This window comes from Callorhinus ursinus, unplaced genomic scaffold (assembly GCF_003265705.2).
Source record: "Callorhinus ursinus isolate GAN/ISIS: 27379988/994484 unplaced genomic scaffold, GSC_fseal_2.0 scaffold3, whole genome shotgun sequence".
In the NCBI taxonomy this organism is placed as follows: Eukaryota; Metazoa; Chordata; class Mammalia; order Carnivora; family Otariidae; genus Callorhinus; species Callorhinus ursinus.
In genome coordinates, this window is record NW_027397065.1 from 73,972,923 (window position 1) to 73,979,253 (window position 6,331).

General features: G+C 34.3%; 1 non-coding gene across 1 annotated transcript; it reads left to right on the forward strand.

The window, feature by feature from the left end:
• The first annotated feature begins 1,351 nt into the window (after nt 1-1,351).
• On the forward strand, nt 1,352-1,542 carry LOC112820524 (U2 spliceosomal RNA). The gene has a single exon (XR_003207185.1). It is a non-coding gene; the product is annotated as a U2 spliceosomal RNA (small nuclear RNA).
• The last annotated feature ends 4,789 nt before the right edge of the window (nt 1,543-6,331 follow it).

The following is a 6,331-nucleotide window of genomic DNA, read 5'->3' on the forward strand; positions in this document are numbered from 1 at the left end:
CACACCTAATGCAGAGGATGTGCAACTGACCGAGTTTTAAGAAGGTGATTTGCTATCATGTCAAAATATATTTGTAGGTCAACTTTGAACAATAACTTATCCCTTTGCTTACTGGAATCTTACATTTTTACTCGTGAAGGCTCTTGACAAATTGGGAAGCAGAGAAGCACTTTGCACTTAAACACTTTTCACATCTTTCATCTTTTCTTCTGTGTGAGACTACTCAAGTTGTCAGGCACAGATATAAACAGACTTTATTTTATATAATGATTTCTATGGTCCTAAAAATAGCAAAACTCCCTGCTTGCCAGTATGTGAGGAGGCAACTACAATTTTCTTTTAGAATCACGGTGTCAAAGTTAATATTAACTGGACTTTAGTTTCTTTTAAAGACATCTATCAAGGAGCCTCTGATCTCTGTTTTGGGGAAATTAACACAAACATTCTGGATGTGTAATTCATAAATCAGAAACTAAGCTCTTTCCAAAGGTTCCAAGATATGAATTGATACTGAGATTTGTTCCAACACCATGATGAACTTGGGTGGTTAGTAAGTAGTGTGGCCATATAATTTGTCATCTAAACCTGCACATTTTGGAGTGAATGAGGACATTATTAATTGTGCAGGAAAACAGCCATAACAAAAATGTCTTGGGCAAGGTAGAATGCATGGTCACCTAATTTGTGATTTCACAAATGCTGCCAGTAGCAAGAGAGCTCTTATGAGTTTTGTGTTCCAACAGACAGAGCCATAAAGTCTTGAAGAAATACACCTCAGATCAAGAGTTGCAGGTCAAAGTTATCTTTCACAATTTGATATTGTGTATCAATTTGGACCAAATTTGATATTTGGTATAGTTGGAGGAGCTATTCAATCCAGATTAATTTAGACAAAGTTGGTTGCTCAGAATATCTATAACCAGGGCGCCTGGGTGGCTCAGTTGGTTAAGCGACTGCCTTCGGCTCAGGTCATGATCCCGGAGTCCCGGGATCGAGTCCCACGTCGGGCTCCCTGCTCAGCAGGGAGTCTGCTTCTCCCTGTGACCCTCTTCCCGCTCGTGCTCTCTATGTCTCATTCTCTCTCTCTCAAATAAATAAATAAATAAAATCTTTAAAAAAAAAAAGAATATCTATAACCAAATGCTACTCCTTAATTTCTTCTTGGATCTATTTGATTTGATCCAATAGTATTAAAATGTGTGTGTGTGTATGTGTGCTCACACATGTGTATGTCAACTAGTAGATACTTAGATAATAATGTACAGAGATTATCTTGTTTTGAAGCTACTTGACTAATAAGAAAATAAGTAATGGACCTATAGGGTAAACACATTTAAAATTGCTTCCCATAATCGCTTCTCGGCCTTTTGGCTAAGATCAAGTGTAGTATCTGTTCTTATCAGTTTAATATCTGATACATCCTCTATCAGAGGACAATATATTAAATGGATTTTTGGAATTAGGAGATGGAATAGGAGCTTGCTCTGTCCACTCCATGCATCGACCTGGTATCGCAGTACTTCGAGGAATGGTGCACCCCCTCCGGGGGCAATAAAAAATTAAAAATAAATAAAATAAATAAAAAATAAAAAAATAAAAATTGCTTCATAGATACTTTGTTGTGGTGCCACAATATTTGGGATGTTTTGATTGAAAATTAATATTGTTACAAATATGTTATTAAGTAATATAAAAATAAAAATTAATATCAATTTGCTAAACTTAATTTTATCATATTATTTATATTTTAGCAAATGAAAAATAATGTGTTATGAATAGTCTTTCCCGATGTTAAACATATGTACAAATTCTAGTGCATACTAAACATAAATTAGAGGTGAATCTATCTTTTATCACCTATTGCACAAGCTTTTCTTTTTTTAAAGCCTTACCTGAGAAATTGGTTAAAATTCCATGACATTTTGAGAGAGCGCATGAGATAGAGAGAGCATGAGAGGGGGGAAGGTCAGAGGGAGGAGAAAACCTTTAAAAACGTTCTTAGGACATTTTGTATAGTCTACTCCTGAATTACGAGATCAGGAGTCTCACTCTTAGATATAATTGAAATTTAACATTGCTTTTAGTCTAAAGCAATTATAATTTAATAGGCTTGCTGTCTGGAAAAGAACCCACTGTAAACTATCTTTACCTTCTTTTTTAAGTGCAATAATTATCATTTCTGTTTAGAGCACATTTTAATAAAGTGGAGGGCCAATCTAACAGTTACTGTTTTTATTTCATAATCGTATGTGTGCATTATAATATATATATATATAATATACATATGTTATTTATAATATTCTGTGTTATTATTTTAAAAACTATATGTGGAACATATTTATATTTTATAGCTCAAAGTAGTTCACAGTCTTCTCAGTTGTCTCAGCCTATAACTGAGTAACAAAAACGCTTGAGATGAAATCAATTATTATCAGATGCAGATTAATCAACACCCAAAGTAAAATTTACGTTGCAAATTAAATGGGTATTTTGATGCACAAATTTGTGTTAAAGTTACTTAGCTGAGTTTTTAATTTTTTATCTTCATTTTTTTAATAGGAAGTTCAGCTTACGTATAATGCCTTCACAGGCGTAGGTATTTTAAAATTTAGTTATGCATTTTCCCTTTTTACAACCTGTATTATGGTCTAATTAATTTGGTTTAGAAAAGCTGTAACCATTTAATAAAAGCCGGTGGTTTTAGTTTATCCTTTGCATAGGTAGGTTAATTAAGGAAATGATTGTTTTTTTCCTTTTGTTTTCTTTCCTACAATGTGAAAAATGCATCCTGATACAAGGTGCAAAATTAGAATAAGATAGATTACAGGCTGAAATGGATTATAAATCAACTCTGTACTGTGAATACTTTATAGTAGACATTTGCTAACTAAAAAATCTGACATTTATATAACAATGCATGCAAATTTTCCTCTTATATGTCATTTCCCTGAGATGAAAGTAATTTTAAAATGCAAGGTCAAAGAAATGATTACCCCTAACAAATAATAATAGAAGTTAAGGACAAATATCAGGAAGCAATTTGGCATTTTCCTATTCTATGGAGCATTTAATATCTAGTGTACACTGTCAGATAAGAGTAGGAATGGTGAGGTAGGAAATCCTTGCTGTAGGATGGAGATAACTTCAAGGTAGATAAATTGTTCCATTGGTTTAATGGCTGTTATTGTTCCCTGGCAAAAACACTGTTGGAGCTGTTCTTGTGGGACCAGAGTATCTCCTATATCTGATAAATGGTATGACCAGGACAACCTCAGTCTCAGCAGGACAGACGCTGAACAAATTGTCAGCATGATTTACATACAAGTTGTCAACAGCATCTGGGTTGCTCTGTGAAAGAATGATGGGTAACAGATGTTCTGGGAAATGCTACCATCTGCCCTTTCTCAAAATACATCCCCTGTGAAACAATGCATTTGAATAGATGCCACAGAGATACCTTTCTTTTGAAGAACTTAAACATCCTCAATACTTCAATGTTACTTGTGGCCGTCACAAAAGCAAATGGTCTTAAGAGTGTAAATGCAATCAGGGTAAGTAAGCAGACAGGTCCTTGAAAGTTCTTTGAGTTTAGTCACATAGTTTGGAAAAATAATGGTTGTTGACTCTCTAGTGGGTATACCAGAAAATTTCCAGCAGGAGGTCAGGAACTCCTTTTGTGCATATCTATTAAGTGATGTCACACTAATATATTATTTAGTTAGTGGTTTGTTTAAATTCTGTAGTAATCTCATGTTATTTTAAAGCCATTTGCTTTACAATTACAGTAAAAGAAATATAAAAATAAAAAATATACAATTCAATATTTTGATGCCTGCACTCACTTGTTCTAGAGATATAAATACGGCTATGTATCAATGTGCTGAAGGGTAAGTGTGCACTGGTTGATCAGTATTAGCAATAGTAACAGGTCAAAGCTCTCAAGAGTGAAAAATATTTAGCCACTTTTTGCCTTTTCTCCCCAGTATGAATTATTTATTTAAGCAAAGAGTTTCTTCCCTCTGTTGAGATGGTGATAAGATTTGTGCTTGCTGGACCTGGAATCTTATATATAGTGAAAAACTCAAAATTTAATGATTTTTTAAAAGATCTACCAAACACTTTTATGTACAAAATTATTAATAAAATGTTTTTCTAAACATACAATTACTGAAAAAAAGCATTCATAAAGTTATTTTCCCTTGGTAGATTTAATTTATATTTCAAACTTTAATATATAAACTCCTTATGCAAGTAATGATAATACATTTATTTATTTATTTTAAAGATTTTATTTATTTATTTGAGAGAGAAAGAGAGAGAGAGAGAGAGAGCATGAGAGGGGGGAGGGTCAGAGGGAGAAGCAGACTCCCTGCTGAGCAGCGAGCCCGATACGGGACTCGATTCTGGGACTCCAGGATCAATACCTGAGCTGAAGGCAGTCACTTAACCAGCTGAGCCACCCAGAAGCCCCGATAATACATTTATTAAAAATGAAATAATAGAAGTTAACCTGACAGGCATTTAACAACATATATGACCATAGTGATATAAACTTTGCTTACTTTATTATGCCTAATTAATGTAGAATTTTTAAGTGATAATCTTGAGGAATTTTATGAGCCAAATACCTTTCAAGTTATAACTGATAATTTATGTATACTGTACATTTTATCACATTTAAATATATCTAATTTTTCCTTTAAGTTTGTTAAAGATGATAATTTTATGGCAACCAGAATATAAAATTAATGAAAGTAATTTAATCTTAATAAGCATTCAGAATAAGATGAAATATAGATATTTTGGCATTGACTATGACTTGTGAGAATGTTAAGCTAGCCAAGGAATGAAATCATCTAAACTTAGATTACATAAGACCTTCATATGGCAGTCAAAGTTTTGATTTAAAAAAGAATTAAAGAACACACACACACACAGACACACACACACACACACACACTCAGTAAAACAATAGCCAGCCCATTTGTGGGAATATACATTTAAACCTCTAAAATCTATCCCTAGCCTAAATTCCATGTTGGAATTCCAAAAAATATATTTATCTTCTTAGCCTTTCTCTTTTAATTTCATCGTATCTTCTTGTTGCAATCACCTTTGACAAAATTAGAGTAGCAATTACCAAAATGAATCATGGCAGATTTTTTTTAAGATTTTATTTATTCATTTGAGAGAGCGAGAGCACATGAGAGGGGGGAGGGTCAGATGGAGAAGCAGACTCCCTGCTCAGCAGGGAGCCCGATGCGGGACTCGATCCCAGGACTCCAGGATCACGACCTGAGCCGAAGGCAGTCGCTTAACCAACTGAGCCACCCAGGCGCCCCATCATGGCAGATTAACAGGAAGGGATGAGGTATGTGGTCCTCTTCTTTTAGTTAAGGCTTTAGAAAAATAAAAAGCACCAGAGAATTACTGATTAATTTATGTTGTCATAATTTCATCCAGTTCAGTTCTGCAAACACTCATTGAGGAAGTAATGAGCAGTGTTGTGTGCTGTGGAGGACCCAAGCGGGACAATGCAATTGTTTACAGGTGGTGGGGTAGTGAGACAAATCTTGTACAGGAATCCAATGTGCGCGCCTGAAAAAGTACTATTAGATGAGCTAATGTGTCAATTAACTTAATAGTTTGTTTTTGTCTGTTTGTGTTTATCGGCAACATAGCTAAGAACATCATGATCGTTTATCTATGAAAAACAAATGTGGCTAACTCATCCATTTTTTCCTAGCCCTAAAACAAAAACAGACCTATTTATAAACATAAAATATATCATGAAAACTATGTGTATCCATGTCAAAAAGACATGTAAAGAAAGAATAAGGGCATAAGAGTCATTATAGATAGAATAAGTTCATAAATAACAGGACCAGATTCCATTATAACTCGTATCTTAATGATCCTTAAAAGATGATCAGCAGCAGCTTCTGTGGTGTTAATAGCTTTTCAAGTAGGCTTGATTACACAGGACTAACCATAGATATAAATGATTCTTCATAGTACACAATTATAGTCTATAGTAGAGGTTGAGGATGGATGTTCTTTGATTAGAGGTAACATGCAAGGTATAGGAGATTGATTACAATAATGGCCCAACGTTCTCCATCTTACTCCCTTATAGCCATGTTTTTTGCCATGTGGCTTCACAATTTCTCTCACTAAAGAGGTTGAATCTGTTTGCCTAGTCCTGAATTCTGAGTTCAGTTATATAACTCACTTAGGCCAGTGGGACATTAGGATAGGTGATCCATGCAGAGGTTTGGAAAAAGCGCTTGTGTGTTTCCACGTTCTCTCTTATTTTCTTGGAATGACATAA